This window comes from Acanthochromis polyacanthus, chromosome 1 (assembly GCF_021347895.1).
Source record: "Acanthochromis polyacanthus isolate Apoly-LR-REF ecotype Palm Island chromosome 1, KAUST_Apoly_ChrSc, whole genome shotgun sequence".
Taxonomy (NCBI): domain Eukaryota; kingdom Metazoa; phylum Chordata; class Actinopteri; family Pomacentridae; genus Acanthochromis; species Acanthochromis polyacanthus.
In genome coordinates this window covers 3,655,478-3,678,817 of record NC_067113.1, presented here as the reverse complement: position 1 = coordinate 3,678,817, position 23,340 = coordinate 3,655,478, and the positions used below count along the sequence as shown (strand labels likewise).

Genomic DNA, 23,340 nt, shown 5'->3' with positions numbered 1-23,340 from the left:
AGCTAGACTGCAAGATTGTCTTAAGGACATTAAAACCTGGATGACTTTTAACTTCCTACTGCTAAATTCAGACAAAACTGAAGTCATTGTATTTGGCCCCAAACATCTTAGAAACTCGCTTTCAAAGCAAATAGTTACTCTGGATGGCATCACATTGGCCTCCAGTACTACTGTGAGGAATCTTGGAGTTATTTTTGACCAGGACATGTCCTTTAACTCACACATAAAGCAAGTCTGTAGGACTTCCTTTTTTCACCTGCGTAATATTGTAAAAATCAGGAACATTCTGTCTCAGAGTGATGCAGAAAAATTAGTTCATGCTTTTGTTACTTCCAGGCTTGACTATTGCAATTCCTTATTATCGGGTTGTCCAAATAGCTCTCTCAAACATCTACAGTTGATCCAAAACGCTGCTGCGAGAATACTGACAGGAGTTAGCAAAAGAGATCACATTTCCCCTATACTTGCTTCTCTTCACTGGCTTCCTGTTAAATCCAGAATAGAATTTAAAATCCTTCTTCTGACATATAAAGCTCTTAATAACCAATCTCCATCATATCTTAAAGATCTGATAGTACCTTATTATCCTAGTAGAACTCTTCGCTCTCAAGCTGCAGGCTTACTTGTTGTTCCTAGAATTTCTAAAAGTAGAATGGGAGGCAGAGCCTTCAGTTATCAGGCGCCTCTCCTGTGGAACCTGCTCCCAGTTTGGGTTCGGGAGGCAGACACCCTCTCTATTTTTAAGACCAGGCTTAAAACGTTCCTTTTTGACAAATCTTATAGTTGGGGCTGACTGGGTGACCCAGAGGGGTTCGGCTTGTGTCTTCATTTGCACAGCTGACTCCCTCTTGGACGTCCCTTCGTTCTGCCTCTAGTCATGCTGCTATAGGCCTAGGCTGCTGGGGGACTTCTCTTGATGCACTGAGCCCTTCTCTATCTACCTTTACATTTAATATGTATACCGTTATTGCAGTACATTCACTCTGTTTCCTCCTGTGCTATTTCTCCGAGTGTCCCTGGTCCCAGAGCTGGATGCTTCAGATCTGCGGTTGATGTTCCACCAGCTGGTCCAGTCTCCACCATGTCCACTGTGGGATGCTGCTGCTGACCTTCCTCCAGCCCTCTGCTTCCAACTCCCTTTTTCCACCAGTCAACTCTGCATTGCCTTCACTATACTGTTATGCTAACTTACATACTGTTTGAATTTTACTGCTAGCTATATATGGAGTATGTTTAATGTCAGAGCCGTACATCATAAGAGTAAATTATGAGTCAGTTTTCAGTGTCAGCTTATACTTTGTCTGTGTCACATATCCTGTCATGCATGTAAGCAAATGTGTGTTGTGTTTTCCTTGCTTTCCCACCCCTCCCTCTTCTCCCATCCCTCCCCCTTGCCCTCTTCTGTCCTTCTCAACCCGCCCGGCCAGCAGGCAGATGGGTCCCCCCTATATAGAGCCGGGTTCTGCTCGAGGTTTCTTCCCTGTTAAAAGGGTGTTTTTCCTTGCCACTGTCGCCTTTGGGCTTGCTCTGGAGGTCAGGCATTTGGGTTCTGTAAAGCGTCTTGAGACGAGTTGACTGTAATTGACGCTATATAAATAAAATCGAATTGAATTGAATTGAATTGAATTGAGCCATTCCTAGTTATAGTCTGTGGATCCTCGTCTGGAGGCAACCATAGACTGTATATAAAGATGGACGTAGCATCTGGCTCCAGAATTGAAGCCAATCCGGAAGTGTCAAAAACTTGCAATATCACGCCGTCCGCTGGGGTTGGCTCCAAAAAGCTTTTGCTCCATAGACCCCAATTCATTTTTGGAAAAAAATAAAATTTGATAGACTGATTTTCTACAGCTCAGGATTTTTTTCCCGTTAGTTGTCATGGTCAAAATGAGAGATCAGGTGGCGATCTTAAAATAAATCAATACTGAATTTTAAATAAATCGTAAAAGTTGGCGGAGCCAGGGGGCGTGGCTATACTTGATAGACAGCAACAGAAGCCTCTGCGATAAAATGTGGGCGGGATAAGAGAGTCCTCAGCCAATCCTGCACCGAGTTGCTCTCCGGTCCAGTCTGTTTGATGATGCTTTTTACGTCACTGGCTCCAAAAAATCCAAAACGGCGACCAGGAAGTAGCAAAATCCGGGCTTCATTTTCTCGGCGTTGAAACCAACGGGTGACGTCACGGTTAGTTTACGCTTGGAGGCAAGTAAAGGGGTCCAGGTCCTCTATCCGGACGTTCGCTAGAGCGGAAGGCAGGCTGCTCCGTCTTACACCGTTGTCTGTAGTAGTCTGGCAGTACAATCCTACACTGAACAGCGTGGGGAGACGGGCCCTCTAAACATGCATTCTTGTCTGTACTTGCAGTCTCGTGTTCTCGTGAAACGTCATCAGTCGGAGACCGAGTACTGTTCCAATTCGTAGAACGCATCTAACCAAGACTGTAAGAAATACCCAGAAATGTTCTCGCTCCGCCCACATTTATCCAGACTGCATTGGACCAGACTTCTGCGAACTTGGGGCGGCCAAATAACCCCTAATGCATTTCGCGCCAACCAGCGGTCTAAGGCCAAGGAGGAAGCTTTCAGAGGTAACAGAAAAATTTTGGGAATACTACTGTTATTATGATACAAAATGTAGTTTTCAGATTATTTTAGGCGAGAAAGCAGTTGTGTAAATGTCAAATATGTGGTCAGTTTATCCACATAAAGCCTGTTTGAAAATTTACTCAAACGGTTTTGGAGATGTGAGGCTCCAGTATAAACGGCTATGACCGGACAGTCAGCCTCACTGTAGCCGCCGGGAGCAGCCTGATGTCGGTGTCAGGTTGGCTGCTGCCAGACCCAGATAGTGCTCTCTCTCTTTCCCTCTCCTCCCGTTTTTCCTTTTTAGGTGCTCCTCTCAGAGTAATTGCGGCGGCAGGTGTTCTGCATCATCCTCATCAGCCGATCCTGGAGAAGGTGGAGCGCTTTCAATCAGATCTCACTACATAAAGCCAGACGCCACTCACCTCTCAGTACCGGATTGTGATTCAGCCTGTAATGGTTTTCACTCACATCAGAGTCAAAGAGTTTGCCTTTTCACTTACCTTTAGTAACGACGCTTGTTCTCCTTCGTTTTAGTTTTTGGTCTGCCTGCTCCAGCCTGGTCTTACCTGGATGTTCCGTTGCCTCTCCCACATGGGGCTCATCTGCTGAAGCTGTCTCTGGACGTCACCCCCACACCTACAGTGGGTACGGAAAGTATTCAGACCCCTTGAAATTTTTCACTCTCTGTGTCATTGCAGCCATTTGCCAAAATCAAAAAAGTTCATTTTATTTCTCATTAATGTACACTCAGCACCCCATCTTGACAGAAAAAAAAAAAAACAGAAATGTAGAAATTTTTGCAAATTTATAAAAAAAAAAAAAACTGAAATATCGCATGGTCAGAAGTATTCAGACCCTGTGCTCAGTATTGAGTAGAAGCACCCTTTTCAGCTAGTACAGCCATGAGTGTTCTTGGGAATGACGCAACAAGTTTTTCACACCTGGATTTGGGGATCCTCTGCCATTCTTCCTTGCAGATCCTCTCCAGTTCTGTCAGGTTGGATGGTGAATGTTGAGATGTTACCGGCCTCACGGCTGGAAAACAGGTTAAGTTGTTATTAAGAAACAGAGACAGTGAAACTGCTAATGCTTTTCACTGAGTCCTCTCAGCTCTGTTTATTTACATGAACAAATATCATAATCAATTCACTAACAACATTAATAGTGTTTCTGTTTACTTTTTATCCACAATATAAATCACACAACTTGGGTGTCAGAAAATAATAAATAAAACAAACACAGACATTCATACTGACTAATCAAATACTTATCAAAAAAAATACTACAACCAAACAGTTGTGACCATACATTTGTAGGTATCACAGAGACACCCTGGACAGGTCGCCAGTCTGTTGCAGGGCTACATATACAGACAAACAATCACACTCACATTCACACCTACGGGCAATTTAGAGTAATCAATTAACCTCAGCATATTTTTGGACTGTGAGAGGAAGCCAGAGTACCCAGAGAAAACCCACGCATGCACAGGGAGAACATGCAAACTCCATGCAGAAAGATCCCAGGCTGGGATTTGAACCGGGGATCGGCCTCTACCGCCTCTGGCCTCGTCCTCCGCCCCCGGGCTGCGTATAGTTAAGCTTAACTTCCTTAACTTTTCCCATTCATTCTCTATGGTAGTTCCTTACAGTATGAATGTAATATATTTTTGGCCACTATGGAGATTTGGGGGGCGCTGTTTCACCCTTTTTGGTAGCGCTTAAAAGCCCCCGCTTCTTACTGTATGATTGCCAGTCTGCAGCATGTAATCGTGTAGTCTGTTGATTTTAACTCTGAGCATGACTGGAATTGATTTCGGCGATCTACATGACTTTAAGTTACTGTAATTGTGTCAGGTTTTTGTGTGTATTTTGTAAGATTTGTAACAGTTTTTAAAAGAGAAATGTGACTTTTACTAGGGGGATGTATATTGTACTCAAAGACATTTGCCATCTTAAAAATGTGAAAAAATAATAGCTTAACTGAGCAATATTTTCCCTGAACTAGTGTTACCAAATGACCAAATGAGTTGAGCTTTAATATTAGATTTATATTTGAGAGACTCAATGCTGAAACAATTCTTGATATGAAACAACACTTAATATCTGATTAATCTTAAGAAATGTTCTCAATTTTTGTGTAATTTACCGTAAATTAAGCACATTGAGTGTAAAAAATACATTTACAGTTTTACTGAGGCAGTATCTATCAGGGCATTATTTTTGTATGTGGATATGCAATTTTATGTCTTCAAATGGAATATTTGAAATAATGTGATTAAATTTACTGTAACAGAACAAACTACTACCCTGTGATATTTTTTGGGCCAGATATTATTTTTATTTTTACCATATAATACTTAATTTTGAATTAAATATATTTAAATTAAACTATTTAAAACACAGAAAAGTTTAAATATTCTCAGTACTGTAGGGGAACTTTTATAAAGAAAGCCTTACCATTACCTGTGTGGCTTTGTGTAGAGCCAAGTTGTCTTTTTACACAGAATAAAAGCATAACAATAACCATACTTTTACATAACCATTATTGATTTTGGGACAGCAAAAATATTTTCCTGTGTCTAAGAGTGTAAACAAACTTTGCAAATCACACGTTAATTTTGATATGCTCTTACAGAATAAATGTCATATTTGTATTGTGTTTTAGCTGTATGTTATGCTTTCTAATTGTAGACCCCTGCATATAATACTCAGGCCTTGGCAAAAAATACTCTGCCATTTTCAGAATTTGTCCCAATTTACTTGTTTTCTTGTTTATAACTTTACTGCATGCTTGTGCTTTACTGTGTACATAGGAAAATGAAGAAAGGGGTCATCATTTTTCCTGGAAAGATGCTTGTGTCCTTCAGGAGGGGCCCATCAATTTAACAATAATATCACTAATAACTTTTTAGTGTGACTCAGCATTCAGCTACTTTTATTTTTTTTTTACTATTTCGTCATTTTAACTCTTTATACTCTTTTTTTTCCATTTCCAGCAATTATATTATTTAAAATTACCATTTATTATCAATCATCAAATAGCATTCCTCAGATTTCTTTTTGCTCTTGTTAATCTTTTATTTTTATCTATTTTGTAACCCTGTTTTGAAAATTGCTGTATAAATAAAGTTTATTATTATGGTAAAGTTAATTCAGAGTTTCAGCAGTTTTTTTTTAACAAGAGATCCAATATTGTTGTGAGAATCTATTAAATTATCACAAAGCAGAATGTTATTTTAAATGAGAACAATTTAATAAACAGAATACTTGAGAACATGTTAAATGTCAGCCACAGTGGTGGGAAGGCAGCACAGCAGATGGTAATAATGACTGTCATTCTTCAGCTCAGTGTCTCTTTTTTAAGCATGTTTGAACAGCCTTGGTTGTCCTTTACTTTCATCCTCAGGAAGGGTCGGGCCACCAGTTGACTTGAAACAATTCACAGATCTTTGCTCAACATGTGGATAACCTACAACAACAGATAATATTCCACGATAATATTTTACAGTATATTGCAATCGTAAAATTACACCAGTGTGCAAAATGCATAATTACATATGTTTTCAATGTATTCTTAAAAGTGAGCAGGATTATAAAAACACATTATATTTACTCTCTGTACTGCAATTAAGTAGCATTTTGTGTAGTTATGAGTATTTTTGTAAAATCAGTACCTTTGCTTAGATTTCAGTAATTTCTGTGGGAAACATAAAACTTTACAATTTTTAACATAAAGTCTGAGCGCCGTTCAAATGATAAATCATGTTATTGATCAATAAACTTATTAAAAATTATACACAAAGAGCGGAATGGCTATAATACCAAAAATGTTAAGACTCAACACTGGTGTGACTTAGTAAATAAACAACAGAATGTTGCAAAAGAATTTTATCACATATTCAATTTGACTGTTTATTTACAAAAGCACCCTAATTTACAAATGCAAAGCACTGTGCAGCCCTCATCATACCAGAGACTGTTATTTCTCATAGTCTGGGAGTCCTTCATGTGTTTTTTTGGCAAGCTCTATGCGGGCAAATATTCGGATACCGAAATTAATATCCGGATACCGCCGTAGCGAACGAATATATATATATATATATATATATATAGATATAGATATATATATATACACAGTAACTGTTTTAATATTAAAACGTGAACATGCAAGGCCGTGTTATTATATGTGTTCCATTTCGTTGTTTTTCACGGTAAAAATAACCGGAGCAGATGAACCCAGAGACTGCCTATGGATGAACCGAGGCGGAGACGTCATCAGGTACGCTGGTGTTCCAAATGGACTTTAACCACGATGCGGTCTCGTGCTCTGGCCAAGTCCAGTCTTGTGAGAACGACTCACAAGACCAGAGTTGACGAGAACGGACTTGCGGTCTTAGAATTGAGAAACGGCCACAGTCTTTATTGCGGAGGTGATTGTGATGAGCTGCAGGTGTGCATCCTTGCAGTGGAATTATGCATCTTAAGCCCTAATGGGAATTGAATTATCTCTCTAGGGGAGGTGGAGCCATTTTAATCGTTACCTGCACTGGTGTAAAGTGATTTTAATCCTGTCTGCTGTGTGTTGTAGGAGAGTCATTTTTCAGCTCCAGCTTATTAATAATTACATTTGCAGCTTACAGTTTTTCTGTGAACTTACAACTTCTCAGATGATTGTATAATCAATGCAGGGCTGCAGTTGTGAGATAAAGGCTGGGTCAACCATATCTGACCTGACAGCTGAGATGATGGAAAAATGACTGACTCGCCTCTGTCACAAAAAACAACACTGTCTATGTAGTCTTTATTAAAGCTCAGTGTTTGAAATACAAAAATACTGGAAATGAATGACCATAGTTGCTGTATAGTGTTAACTTTTTTTTTCCAAGCAGTTTTTAATCTCTCGTTGTGACTTTGCATGATTTGGTTGGCAGCTGAGAGGTGAGTAAACGGCATTTATATGCAACACTAGTGGATGTGCAGATACTACTGCACTAAAAAAAGTGTTCTTGTGGCCGGGTGGCATCTGATATACAAGAGAATACATGTGTTTGGTATCAAGGTTCTGTTTTTAAAAAAAACAAATCAGCTCAGTATGAAACTTGTGTGAAAATGGAGTAAGGTTGCTAATCTGAAAGGTGGAAAGATAATAACATTGACATACAGGAAATTAAAGCTCATTAAAAAGGGTTGTTGTGCCCAGCGACAGGTAGTAACCATATAGTGGTTTACATTTGAAAAATTGGAACCATTACAAAAGTACTGCAAATTGTTACTTAGCAGTTTCTGTTAGTAATTTATCCACAAATGTACAGACAATTATCACAGAATTACCTTGAAACTTAAGAACCTTAGGCAGGTTCTCAGAGCGTCTTTGATCATTTCTTAGCAGATTTATGGACATCAGAGATAACGATGCACCAAAGTCACTGAAATAAGTGTATATTTCATGTCTGACTCCAGTTATGACTCCAAGGAATGTATTTTTCTCTTTCAAATTTAAATTCAAATTACATGTTCACATCTCTCCCACTGTGTCTCCTTTTCAAATCTCCTTCACCCCTCAGGGAGGCTTTTGGCTCCCTCTTTTGGGTTCAAAAGACTGCTCATGTCTATCACAGAAAACATCCTATAATTTCTCTGTGTTAAAGTGGCAACAGACAATTTTTTAACATTTTCGCTCCCCAGGTGTTTCCAGGTGGTGTTTCTGTTACCGCTGACACTGAGACAAGATAGCTTTCTATTTACCCCCGAGGATATCAACAACACAGGACACACAACGATCAACATGACTTTGGAAATATTACAGAAGAAATAACAGTGTTTACCAAAGAGTCATCATTTTACAGGAAGATAAAAACATAGTTTGAGTATTGGAAATAAACTGCAAAGCGTGTCACTGGGCGGAACAGAAGAATGCATTAGGTAAAAAAGTGTGAGTTTATTCATTTTATTTCATCCATAATGGAGACACAAAAATAGATTCTTTTGTATGTGTTCAGAAAAGTGAATTGTGTCAATATCATGATTCTTTAGTTTGATAAAATTAAATAAACTGCAGCTGAGATTATTGTATTAATAATTACTCAGGATTTTCCGTCCTAGGTCAGTGAGAACCAATTTCAAAGTGAATGCTGGTTTTGAACCATTGCTCTCCTTACTGACTGCCTCTACAAGACTCACTCTTGTGTCTTCTTGGTTTCTATCACTCTGCCTCTTTGCTTTTTTTTTTTTTTTTTTTTTTTTTTTTTTTAACATCCATTGATGACAAGGTTCTTTATCTGGCAGGGTAAAGTTTTTTTCTACTTGGAGAAAGTAACCAATACATACCAGGGTAATAGCCCAGATTAACCCTCCGGCTAAAGTATACCTGGGTATGAACTGGCCAGTACATACCTGTTGGCACATAAAGATTAAGCATATTAAACTCTTAATTGTTACTATTTTATTGTGAAGGTATTTAGGGTCTTTTTTTCAAAGAGGTATGTTCAGCAAACATTCCTTTATGAAAACAAAAACATAAATAGAATGTCTTTAAGCGAATTACAATTTAAAAAGTTCAAAACAAAGGAAAAACTGAATTTAAAACCAAGAAAAATGTAAGCAAAACATTATAAACAAACATCCACATTGGCTGGTGTTGCTTTCGATTGTTTCTATATAACACATTTCAGTATAATATCTCTTTGTTTTGTCTTTGATTTGTGCTTAAACTAAGATTGACTTGATCTATGTGCAACAGACCAGATTAAACCCTCAGCCACTTACCCCAGATTGAACCGATATCTAGTAAATAGCAGCTGGATTCTGCAGGCGACGTCTGACGTTACGGTGAGCATATTGCGTCATTTCCTGTTTCAGCACTGTGTCGTGTTGTTAGCATGGCTTCTGCCTCTTCCTCTCCCTCTCCCTCTCTCTCCTGCTCAGTGTGCCACATGTTTAGTTATTCCTCTGCCTCCTTTAGTGATAACGATATGTGTAATAAGTGCAGCCTTTTTGTAGTTCTGGAGGCGAGGCTCTCCGAATTGGAATCGCGGCTCCGCCCCATGGAAAATAACCCGCTAGCAGCTAGCCAGGCCCCCTTAGCCGGTGCGGACCGCAATAGCTTAGCTAGTGTAGCATCTGTTAGCCGTCCCTTAGCAGCTCCCGAACAGCCGGGTGGATGGGTGACAGTTCGTAGGAAAAACAGTCCTAAACTCAAGCCCGCTGTCCCGGCTCACCACAAACCGCTTCATGTTTCTAATCGTTCTTCCCCGCTCAGCGACACACCCGCTGAGAAACCAACTCTGATCATTGGCAGCTCCATAGTCAGAAACGTGAAGCTAGCGACACCAGCGACCATAGTTAAATGCCTCCCAGGGGCCAGAGCGGGCGACATAGAAGCAAATTTGAAACTGCTGGCTAAAGATAATCGTAAATATAGTAAGATTGTTATTCACGTCGGCGGTAACGACACCCGGATACCAAAATTAGCATGGCATCGGTGTGTACTTTCGCCAAAACCATGTCAGACTCCGTAGTTTTCTCTGGACCCTTGCCTGATCTGACCAGCGATGACATGTTTAGCCGCATGTCGTCGTTTCGCCGCTGGTTGTCTATGTGGTGTCCATCAAACGACGTGGGCTTTATAGATAATTGGAGCTCTTTTTGGGGAAAACCTGGTCTGATTAGGAGAGACGGCATACATCCCACTTTGGCTGGTGTAGCTCTCATTTCTAGGAATATGGCTGATTTTATTAGTACTCCTAAAGCATGACAACCCAGAGTTAAGACCAGGATGCAGAGTTGTAGTCTTACACACCTCTCTGCAGTTTCCTCACAGCTGTCACCCTCCAGTAATTCAGTTAACTTTATTGAGACTGTGTCTGTCCCCCGACCACCAAAATTCAATAAATTAAACAAATCAAAAATATACAAAAGAAATAGTAACCACAAAAATGTAATAAAAATTAATACCTCTATTTCAACAGAGCAAAGAAACAGGAAAATTAAATGTGGTCTGTTAAATATTAGATCTCTCTCGTCTAAATCTCTGCTAGTAAATGAGTTGATAACTGATCACCAGATTGATTTGTTCTGTTTGACTGAAACCTGGTTGCAGCAGGAAGAATTTGTTAGCCTAAACGAATCAACTCCCCCTAGTCATACTAACTGTCATATTCCTCGAATCACAGGCCGAGGAGGAGGAGTAGCAGCAATCTACCATTCTAGTTTAAAATTGAACCAGAGGCCTAAACCTGATTACAGCTCTTTTGAAAATCTCACTCTTAGTCTCTCTCATCCAAATTTGAAAGCTCAGAAACCAGTTTTATTTGTTGTTATATATCGTTCTCCTGCTCCTTATTCTGAGTTTTTATCTCAATTCTCAGACTTTTTATCTGAATTAGTGCTCAGTTCAGACAAAGTTATTATTGTGGGCAAGGGCGTCAGTTTGTTTTTAAAAGTGGGGGGGACGGAGACCACAGCACTTTGAGAAAATGTCGAAGAACAGCGGCAAAATACCACAAGCTGGACTCGAACTCACCACCACCACACCAAAGGCAGAGGCTCACCCTGTTGAGCTATCAGTACATACAGGTAGAGGGGTCTGTGGGCCGCTATAGTACTAATTCTCCCGGGCCGAAATTTTGCCCCTGCACGGCTCTGGTCGGAGCTTCCACTTGGCACAGGCGCAAATTTAGCATCTGCGCGTTTTTTGTTTTTTTTTTAACCTCACGAAGGCGTGCAGCATGTCTGTGCAACTCTCGGCCGAGTGCGGATGGTGCGTTCAGGAGCGTGAGAATTTTCTAGACTACTGAAAATAACTGGGTTTACAACGGCTTACATGTGAAGAACATGAAGAATTTGAATGTGTTGGAGACAAAATGACCCCTGACAAAAAGTGGGGGGGACACGTCCCCACCGTCCCCCCCGAAACTGACGCCTTTGATTGTGGGTGACTTTAACATTCATGTTGACATAGACAGCGACAGCCTTACAACAGCTTTTAATTCACTATTAGACTCAATTGGGTTTTCTCAACATGTAAATAAACCAACTCATAGTTTTAATCACACTCTTGACCTTGTCCTGACTTATGGCATAGAAATTGAAGAGTTAACAGTATTTCCCCAGAACCCTCTTCTTTCTGACCATTTTATGATAACATTTCAATTTAAAGTAAAGGATTGTTTAGCAGCTGAGAACAAATATCATTACAGTAGGTGTTTGTCTGACAATTCAGTATCTAAATTTAAGGAAATAATACCCTCGCTGTTTACTTCAGCAACATTTACTGATAAATCAGAACGCAAATATTATAATTTTACCCCCACAGAAGTGGATTATTATGTTAATAATGCTTCATTCTCACTGCGTACAACTCTTGATAGTGTTGCACCTGTAAAAAAGAAAGTTATATCTCAGAGAAGACTTGCTCCTTGGTATAATTCCCAGCTGCGGACTTTAAAGCAGGCATCCCGAAAGCTGGAAAGAAAGTGGTATTCCACTAATTCAGAGGAAGTGTATGTGGCTTGGAAAAATAGTCTAGTAATCTATAAAAAAGCTCTCTGTAATGCCAGGACAACTTATTATTCATCTTTAATAGATGAGAACAAGAGCCAGGCTGACAAAGAGTCAGAGCTCTGTTGAACCTTGTATTCCTTTAGCTTTAACCAGTCACGACTTCATGAGCTTCTTTACACATAAAATAGTTCTGATTAGAGATAAAATTAATCGGGCCCTTCCTACAAATGTCACAGATGCTTTTGAATTGGCTGTTAGACCTGATGAATCTTTAGAATTCTTCACTCCTATATGTCTCTCTGAACTAATTTCAACAGTTTCTACATCCAAACCATCAACATGTCTTTTAGATCCTATCCCAACTAGACTCTTCAAGGAGATTTTACCTTTAATTAATTCTTCAATGTTAGATCTGATTAATCTCTCTCTAGTAACAGGCTATGTACCACAGGCTTTTACGGTTGCTGTCATCAAACCTTTGCTTAAAAAGCCCACTTTAGATCCAGATGTATTAGCTAACTATAGACCAATATCCAACCTACCATTTCTCTCGAAAATTCTGGAAAGAACAGTTGCAAATCAATTATGTGAACACTTACAAAGGAATAATTTGTTTGAAATGTTTCAATCAGGCTTCAGAGTGCATCATAGCACAGAAACAGCTCTAGTGAAAGTTACTAATGACCTTCTCATAGCATCAGATAATGGACTAGTCTCTATACTTGTTTTGTTAGATCTTAGTGCAGCGTTTGACACAATCGACCACAAAATTTTATTACAGCGTCTAGAACATTCAATTGACATTAAAGGGACAGCACTGGACTGGTTTAAATCCTACTTATCAGATAGGTTCCAGTTTGTGCATGTCAACAATAACTCTTCTGAGCATACTAAAGTTAATCATGGAGTTCCTCAGGGTTCTGTCTTAGGACCGATACTTTTCACATTATACATGCTTCCTTTAGGCAATATTATTAGGAAGCATTGTATTAACTTCCATTGTTATGCAGATGACACACAATTGTATTTATCTATGAAGCCAGATGAAACTGATCAGTTAGCTAGACTGCAAGATTGTCTTAAGGACATTAAAACCTGGATGACTTTTAACTTCCTACTGCTAAATTCAGACAAAACTGAAGTCATTGTATTTGGCCCAAACATCTTAGAAACTCTCTTTCAAAGCAAATAGTTACTCTGGATGGCATCACATTGGCCTCCAGTACTACTGTGAGGAATCTTGGAGTTATTTTTGACCAGAACATGTCCTTTAACTCACACATAAAGCAAGTCTGTAGGACTTCCTTTTTTCACCTGCGTAATATTGTAAAAATCAGGAACATTCTGTCTCAGAGTGATGCAGAAAAATTAGTTCATGCTTTTGTTACTTCCAGGCTTGACTATTGCAATTCCTTATTATCGGGTTGTCCAAATAGCTCTCTCAAACATCTCCAGTGAATCCAAAATGCTGCTGCGAGATTACTGACAGGAGTTAGCAAAAGAGATCACATTTCCCCTATACTTGCTTCTCTTCACTGGCTTCCTGTTAAATCCAGAATAGAATTTAAAATCCTTCTTCTGACATATAAAGCTCTTAATAACCAATCTCCATCATATCTTAAAGATCTGATAGTACCATATTATCCTCGTAGAACTCTTCGCTCTCAAACTGCAGGCTTACTTGTTGTTCCTAGAATTTCTAAAAGTAGAATGGGAGGCAGAGCCTTCAGTTATCAGGCGCCTCTCCTGTGGAACCTGCTCCCAGTTTGGGTTCGGGAGGCAGATACCCTCTCTATTTTTAAGACCAGGCTTAAGACGTTCCTTTTTGACAAATCTTATAGTTAGGGCTGACTGGGTGACCCACAGGGGTCACCCAGTCAGCCCTGATTCACAACCCAAGCCAACGCTATCTTAGGCTTGTGTCTTCATTTGCACAGCTGACTCCCTCTTGGACGTCCCTTCGTTCTGCCTCTAGTCATGCTGCTATAGGCCTATAGGCTGCTGGGGGACTGTTCTTGACGCACTGAGCCCTTCTCTATCTACCTTTACATTTAATATGTATACCGTTATTGCAGTACATTCACTCTGTTTCCCCCTGTGCTATTTCTCCGAGTGTCCCTGGTCCCAGAGCTGGATGCTTCAGATCTGCGGTTGATGTTCCACCAGCTGGTCCAGTCTCCACCATGTCCACTGTGGGATGCTGCTGCTGACCTTCCTCCAGCCCTCTGCTTCCAACTCCCCTTTTTCCACCAGTCAACTCTGCATCGCCTTCACTATACTTGTTATGCTAACTTACATACTGTTTGAATTTTACTGCTAGCTATATATGGAGTATGTTTAATGTCAGAGCCGTACATCATAAGAGTAAACTATGAGTCAGTTTTCAATGTTAGCTTATACTTTGTTTGTGTCACATATCCTGTCATGCATGTATCCAAATGTGTGTTGTTTTTTCCTTGCTTTCCCACCCCTCCCTCTTCTCCCATCCCTCCCCCTTGCCCTCTTCTGTCCCTCTCAACCAACCCGGCCAGCAGGCAGATGGGTCCCCCCTATTTAGAGCCGGGTTCTGCTCGAGGTTTTTTCCCTGTTAAAAGGGTGTTTTTCCTTGCCACTGTCGCCTTTGGGCTTGCTCTGGGGGTCAGGCATATGGGTTCTGTAAAGCGTCTTGAGACGATTTGACTGTAATTGACGCTATATAAATAAAATTGAATTGAATTGAATTGAATACCCGGGGGGCTGAAACAGCCTCGCCCAGAATCTACCTTTTCAGGCTAAAATATGTCCCAAGTAATATGAGATTACATCAATAATATGAACTTTATCTTTATTTAATCACAAATAAATGAAAATAAATCAAATATTTTTTGGCAAAACATAGCTGCACAGTAGGTCGGTGGTTAGCACTGTTGCCTTACAGCTAGAAGATACCCTGCATGGACTTTACATGTTCTTCCTGTGTATGCGTGGATTTTCTCTGGGTTCTCCGGCTTCCTCCTACAGTTTACAACAATGCTGAGGTTTACTGGTGATTCGAAATTGTGATTGTTTGTCTCTATCCATAGCATTGTGATAGACTGGTGACCTGTCCATGGAGTCCCCTGCCTTCACCCTAAGTCAGCTGGGATAGACTTCAGCCCCCCTGCGACCCTCATGAGGATTAAGTGGTGTATAGATAATAGATGGATGGATTTTAGGCAAAATATACTAATGAGATATTATGCTGATGTAATGGCTTATGTATGGAGCACAAATCAAGCTAATCTTAATTTAAGCACAATACAAAGGTAATATAAGTAAATATTGTAATGAAACCAGTTATACAGTAACATTTGAAATTCACAACAGCCAATGTTGAGCTTCTTCAATAATGTTTTGCATACGACAAGATCAGACAGTATCTCCTTTGATTTGAACTTTTTTTTAATAACTGTAATTAGAGCAAGGACATTCTAGTTATGGTCTTTCATAATGATTTGTTTACTAAGCATATCTCCCTGTAAAAAAAAAAAGGGGGTGGGGGGGGGGGGGGGGAATAAACTGAATACCTTAACAATAAAGAGCTTAGCATGCTCTATCCTTTATGTGTCAACAGGTATAAACTGGCCCAGGAGAGAGTATACCCTGGGGTATTCTTCAGCCTAGGCCAGTTTATACCCGGGCATACTTTGGCTGGGGGGTTATTTTGACCTTTTACACTGGGGAAAAACAAAAGTATTGTCCTCATTCTTTTTAAGGGGCATTTTACAAATGCATTTCCTTTGTGGGACTAGTCAAGATTTCCTGTCTGCGGGCAGATCAAATTGTATAGGGAAGTTAGACCGAGGGCGAACCAGTCTTTGTGTAGATGGTGTCTTTGTTTTACTGGCATCATTTTTTGCAATCGACATTTGCTTCATAATGATAAATTAGGAGAAAAATAAATTCTATTTCCATTCTATTACTGTACTCACTTTGCTGGCCTACTGTTCAGTGTAGTCTCTTTGTGACTATGACTGTGTTTTACTGAACAGTAAAAAACAGTGGGACAACCTCTTTTGACCATAAATCAGCATCTTAACAATAACCACTGTTTGCTGGTAATATTTAATTACCCAGATTCTGTGCAGTACTAAACTTATCCATGTATGCTATATGCACAGAAATAAACTCAGTATTTTTTTCTCAGTATATCAGTTACATTAAAGAGTTTTCATTTCAGCTATTTTGTAATTCGATCAGAGCAAAAGCCTTTGCAAGTCTGGTGTTTAAATGTAACTCGCTCAGGGTTTTCTGACTTTATCTAAAAGAATAAAAGCAATGCTTTGAAATTGTGTTTGTCTCCTTCCTAATGTCTTTTGAAATATTTTTTAAAAAATATTTGTCACAAAAGTTCCAGATCATCAAATAAATACTACTAATAAATAATAATAATAAATTATTTTTATTTATTGTTAGACAGAAATAACCCACAAAACACAAAATACAGTATTTAAATTATGCTTGGCTGCAATTTATTTAAAACCTAGCTCACCCCGGTGAAAAAGTATTTGCAACCCTTTTACATTACAGCTGGATGGTCCACCCTTGGCAGCAACAGCTGCAGATAAATGCTTGTAATAGCTTGTGATTAGTCTTTTACGTCACCATAGAGGGATTTTGACCCACTCTTCTCTGTAGAATAGTTTTAATTTGGCCACATTAGATGGTTTTTGAGCATCAACTGTCCTTTAAAGGTCTTGCCACAGCATCTGAATTGGATTCAAGTCCAGACTTTGACTCAGGCACTCCAGAAACTTCATTTTGTTCTTTTTGAGCCACACAGAGGTGGACTTGCATGTGTGCTTTGGGTCATTGTCATGCTGCATAAACTATTTGTGCTTTAGGTCATGAACTGATGGTGGATATTTTGTGGGAGAATTATCTGATAGAAAGCCAAATGCAAGTCGTTTAGGTCCTGTAAAAAAAAAAAAGCAGCCCCAAACCATCACACCATCACCACTATGTTTTAATGTTAGTATGATATTGTTGTGGAATGCTACAGGACCCATGTCTCCCAAAAAGTTCCACCTTTGACTGAACAGTCCACAGGATTTTAGCTCAAAAGTATTGGGGTTCATCCAGATTTTTTTTTTTTTTTGCAGATGCCAAACAAGAATTAATGTTGTTTTTGGTCAGTAGTGGTTTGTGATTTGTCTTCCTTTTTGTGGAATCACGTGTACGAACCTTAACTGAGGCAAGTGAGGCATGCAGATGTTTTTTTTCCCCACTTTTTCACAGAGGTGACACAGATTTCCTATAAATCTTTATTGAATCATAATTTAACAACTGCATTATGTGTTTTGTGGGTTATCTCTGTCTTGTATTCAATAAATATAAATATTACTTTGATGATCTGGAACATTTAAGTCTGAGAAATATGCAAAAATATAAGACATCTGTAGGGGGGCAATTTTTTTTCAGAGCACTGTATATACTGTGCAAAACATAATTGAATTTGTGTTATAAGAAAATATTATTCGCATACCTTGTGTACACAAGTTGTGAAGTATACCATCTACTGATCAGACACAATTTTAAAACCAATGACAGGTGAAGTAAACGGTGCTGATCATGTTGTTACAGTAAATTACCTGCAGGGGAATGCAGGATCCTGAGAGTAATGTGGAAGTTAACTTGATCTGTCTTGTCCACAAGGAACTTCACATTGAACCCAAGTTGTTGATCTGGTCTGCAAACTTTTCTCATACGATCAAGCATCCATAGCATGTGTGGAAACTGAAGACCCACCACACAGTCCATATTATCAAAAGGATCTGCTGTCAATTTTCTGTTGTCAGACACCACAAAACACCCCCACAGTTTCTGTGTCCATGCCCAACTGATTTGGACTTGTTTATTTATTAGGGGAATCCAGCCATTCATGGTGGTTTTAATGTGGTGGCTGATCTGTACAAATCTCTTAGTTATACATTCTTTGTCATTTGAATTCTGTGCTTTGTTTCCTGAGTTTACAATCAGAGAAATTCCTCAAAAGTGTAATTACATTTATAGAGCAGTAAAAGCTGATACGGATGTAAACTACTTGCCCAGCAGAAGAGGTGGAAAGGACAGCATGATATGTTTCCCATATGTTCATTATTTAAATGTATCCGTTTAAGAACAGAACTAATTAGCTGTTAAGACATTCAGTTCAGTGTTATGTTTGTTTTTGTTTTTATCTCATCAGCAAGTGCTAACAGATGCACTTCAGCTCATGTCAATAATCACTTGGCAAAAAAATGACTCATGTCCTATCATGTGCTCTCTATTGAGAAAAAACACTGGGCTGATTTATTTATTTCAAATTTCTGTTTGAGAGCTACTCATCTGTGTGGAGTAAAAATATGCTCTGGTTAAACAGGCTAAAGCTGTGGAATGAAAACTTTTTGAATTCACAGAGTACTGTTTCCATGTAAATAAAGGGGATCTACTGTGAGCAGAAAGCCTTCTGCAGAACAAAGTAAAGAAACTATGGTTTCCACACTAATTTCATGGAGGGGAATTGTTTATCAAATGCGATTACTTTGTTTCATTGATTGTCATATTTTTTTTTGTACACTATAAAAGTGAAAACCAGATTCTGTCATGGGACCAATTATTTTTGCTACTACTTTGATACCTGTGCACCATTTAGCAAGGAAGTGTTCTTTGTTGACATATGACTTCATGTCAACAACATATTTAAAAAAAATATAAAGATGATTGTGGTATCCTGACATTTATTGGTAATTGCTAATTATCATTTTTTACATGCTAAGTTACCTTGTTATAGATTAATGTGATGAGCTAGTCTCGAGGGTCCACTAGGTGGCGATCATGCCACGCTGTCAAGAGTGCATGCAAGGAAAACAGAAGAAGTTATCTGAGAGTCTACCTTATACTCAAGTAGTGGTCCGGCCATGTGTGTGAGTGTAACATGCCATGCTCAAGCCTTCAGTAAAAGTTGAGTTTAAACTGAGATGTGGACATTCGGTTCATGTCACGATGCAAGAATGATAAATACTTACAAAAGTGTATCTGCTCAGCAAGCCTTCACTGTCAAATTATGACGAGCTCAGAAATGCCATTACAGTACTTCATCTATACTACAAGGTAATTTAAGATACACTTACATATGTTATCATGACTTAGTCCTGGAAAAAAAAACTATTAAATTAAGTGAATAGATGACTTATAGCTGCCCTACAAAGATGAGAAGTGAAAATGTGATATTCATAACTATGTGGGCTTAATATTCATTAAGGAGTCTTTAGGCCAGTTGGGTTCCCAAAATACCATTTAGCTTCTATTATGCAGGAGCTAATTTTTCTTCAAAATAACTATTTTCATTGTCCCAATACAACACTATGAAAATTCTACTACAAACATTAATTACTAATAAAATAAAAAACAACGACCAACAATTAAGGAAATATGTAAATAAATACTGCAGACTGTATGACCAACAGGGTAAGTTTGCTTTCATAGAGTGTGGACTGTCAATATAGAAATTAATTTAAAAAAAATCAATCAATCAATCTTTATTTATACACCTCAGTAAGTTACATGTTATATGCATATCCACTCTGCAAAAGAGTGAGTTTTACAAAAAAATAACCAAGAACAATGACAAAATGAGGAATCAGAAATTGCATTATAATATTACAAGTAATACATAATAGCCAGCATAAAGATGTAAGTTTTCTTTAAATGATAACCTTACTCTCTACTCCTCGGTATGCTCTTCTCTAAAGTAGAGATGCATTAGCAGTGTCTACAAGCCCACATCTATGGTTTTCTATTGTACAAAGAGAAAGGCAAGCTTCCCACAATGCTGTGCTCCCACAGTGTTTTGTCAATAATTGCTATGCAGCGCTTCAATCAAAGGGATCTCCTTTACCCTCCTATTATCCTCAAATATTACTAACACATTTGACCTTTCAGGTTGATTTGACCCCAGGGATATTTGCCTCCAGAAAATGATTTACATCAAATTGTTGACCAAGTTATTGTGTCAGACACTTTGTTTATTTGTTGAATACATAAATTGCCCCTTGATAATAAAACTTGATCTGTCCTCTCGCACCACCATCAGGCCAAACTTTTAAGTTAGAATTAATCTAGCTTGAAATTTTTCTTTTCATACAAATCTTCTCGAATTTACTGAAAACATCAATGATCACAAGAGCGTGAACTCTATTGGTTTTGGTGATGACATGACCTTTCCTGTAGCAGCACCATCAGGTCAGACTTTCAGTTTTAGAGTGAGTGTATCTTGGAGATCTTTAATGTAGCCGCAAGAGGACAATGTAGCCGCAAGGGGACAAATGTAGCCGCAAGGAGACACAAGCCAGTGTCTTATTGTGCCGGTCCCAAGCCCGGACAAATACTGAGGGTTGTGTCAGGAAGGGCATCCGACGTAAAACTTTGACCAAATCAAACATGCAAATCAAATGTATGACTTCCATACTGGATCGGTCGAGGCCCGGGTTAACAACGACCGCCATCGGTGCTGTTGACCTACAGGGTGCCGGCGGAAAATAGACAACTGTTGGTCGAAGAAGGAGGGGAGGAAGGTGTGTTCGTAGGAAGAAAGAGAAGAGGAACACCAAGAGTCTACGACAGAGAGTAGGGACTGGTTGACATGATGCAGAGGAGGAAGGTGGACATACTGTGTGTCCAGGAGACAAGGTGGAAAGGTAGTAAAGCTAGAAGTTTAGGAGCAGGGTTCAAGTTGTTCTATCATGGTGTAGATAGAAAGAGAAATGGAGTAGGAGTTATCTTGAAGGAGGAGTTTGTTAGGAATGTCTTGGAGGTAAAAAGAGTGTCAGATCGAGTGATGAGCCTGAAGCTAGAAATCGAAGGTGTGATGTTCAGTGTTGTTAGTGGGTATGCTCCACAGGTAGGATGTGAGCAGGAGGAGATGGAGAAATTCTGGTTGGACCTTGATGAAGCGATGCAGAGCATCCCTAGAAGTGAGAGAGTTGTCATTTGTGCAGACTTCAATGGACATGTTGGTGCAGGAAACAGAGATGATGAGGAGGTCATGGGCAGGTTTGGTATCCAAGAGAGGAACGCAGAACCACAGATGGTGGTTGACTTCACAAAAAGGATGGAAATGGCTGTCGTGAATACTTTCTTCCAGAAGAGGCAGGAACATAGGGTGACCTATAAGAGTGGAGATAGGAGCACACAGGTAGATTACATCTCGTGTAGATGGTGTAATCTGAAGGAGATCAGTGACTACAAAGTAGTGGTAGGTGAGAGTGTAGCCAGACAGCATAGGATGGTGGTGTGTAGGATGACCTTGGTGGTGAAGAAGATGAAGACGGCAAAGGCAGAACAGAGGACCAAATGGTGGAAGCTGACAAAGGAAGAGTGTTGTATGACTTTCAGGAAAGAGTTGAGACAGGCTTTGGATGGTCAGGAGGTGCTTCCACATGACTGGACAACTACAGCAAATGTGATCAGGGAGACAGGTTGGAGAGTACTTGGTGTGTCATCTGGAAGGAAAGGAGATAAGGAGACTTGGTGGTGGAGTGAGGAGGTGCAGGAGTGGATCCACAGAAAGAGGTTAGTTAAAAAGAAGTGGGACACTGAGAGGACTGAAGAGAGTAGACAGGAGTATAGGGAGATGCAGCGTAATGTGAAAGTAGAGGTGGCAAAGGTCAAACAAGGGGCTTACGATGACTTGTATGCTCGCTTGGACAGTAAGGAGGGAGAGACTGATCTATACGGGTTGGCAAGGCAGAGAGACAGAGATGGGAAGGACGTGCAGCAGGTTAGGGTGATAAAGGATAAGGATGGAAGTGTGTTGATGGAAAGAGTACTTTGAAGAGTTGATGAATGAGGAAAATGAGAGAGAACGAAGAGTAGAAGAGGTGAATGTTGTGGACCAGGAAGTAGCAAAGATTAGTAAGGATGAAGTGAGGAGGGCATTGAAGAGGATGAAGAGTGGGAAGGCACTTGGTCCTGATGATATACCTGTGGAGGTTTGGAAGTGTCTCAGAGAGGTAGCAGTAGAGTTTCTGACTGGGTTGTTCAACAGGATCTTAGATAGTAAGAAGATGCCCGAGGAATGGAGGAGAAGTGTGCTGGTGCCCATCTTTAAGAACAAGGGAGATGTGCAGAGTTGTGGCAACTACAGAGGAATAAAGCTGATGAGCCACACGATGAAGCTATGGGAAAGAGTAGTTGAAGCTAGACTAAGGGCAGAGGTGAACATCTGTGAGCAGCAGTATGGTTTCATGCCAAGAAAGAGTACAACAGATGCAATATTTGCTTTGAGGATGTTGATAGAGAAGTACAGAGAAGGTCAGAAGGAGCTGCATTGTGTCTTTGTAGATCTGGAGAAAGCTTATGACAGGATGCCCAGAGAGGAACTGTGGTTTTGTATGAGGAAGTCTGGAGTGGCAGAGAAGTATTTTAGAGTGGTGCAGGACATGTATGAGGACTGTAAGACAGTGGTGAGGTGTGCTGTAGGTGTGACAGAGGAGTTGAAGGTGGAGGTGGGACTACATCAGGGATGAAGAAGAGTTTCAGCTAAAATGAAAGGAAAGGTTTACAAAACTGTGGTGAGACCAGCCATGTTGTTTGATCTGGAGACAGTGTCCCTGAGGAAAAGACAGGAGGCAGAGCTGGAGGTAGCAGAACTGAAGATGCTGAGGTTCTCTTTGGGAGTGACCAGGATGGATAGGATCAGGAATTAATACATCAGAGGGACAGCACATGTTAGAGGCTTTGGAGATAAAGTCAGAGAGGCCAGACTGAGATGGTTCAGACATGTCCAGAGGAGAGAGAGTGAATATATTGGTAGAAGGATGCTGAGTTTCCCACTGCCAGGCAGGAGGTCTCGAGGAAAACAAAAGAGGAGGTTTATGAATGTGGGTAAAGAGGACCTGAAGGTAGTTGGTGTGAGAGAAGAAGATTCAGAAGACAGGGTTAGATGGAGGCAAATGATTTGCTGTGGCGACCCCTGAAGGGAAAAGCCAAAAGGAAAAGAAGAAGATCTTGGAGATATTTCATCCAAATCTTTTCTAATTTCGGGTGCACAGTCATGGCTCTCACAAAATGAACCTTATTGATTGATGTTGATGACCCCCTTTTTCTCTCAAAAACATATATATATATATATATATATATATTACTTATTTTAACTTTATATATGACACGGAGCAAAATTTGGAATGTCTTCAAGGACAGAGTGGTTACAAATATTGCCTTTCCAAACTCAGCGTTCCAAAGGCTGTTGCTTC

General features: G+C 39.8%; 1 long non-coding RNA gene across 1 annotated transcript; it reads left to right on the top strand.

Annotated features, from left to right (window-relative positions):
- The first annotated feature begins 935 nt into the window (after positions 1-935).
- LOC127533631 (uncharacterized) lies at positions 936-14,808 on the top strand. Its single transcript, XR_007941397.1, has 2 exons — positions 936-1,471; positions 14,664-14,808. It is a non-coding gene; the product is annotated as an uncharacterized LOC127533631 (long non-coding RNA).
- The last annotated feature ends 8,532 nt before the right edge of the window (positions 14,809-23,340 follow it).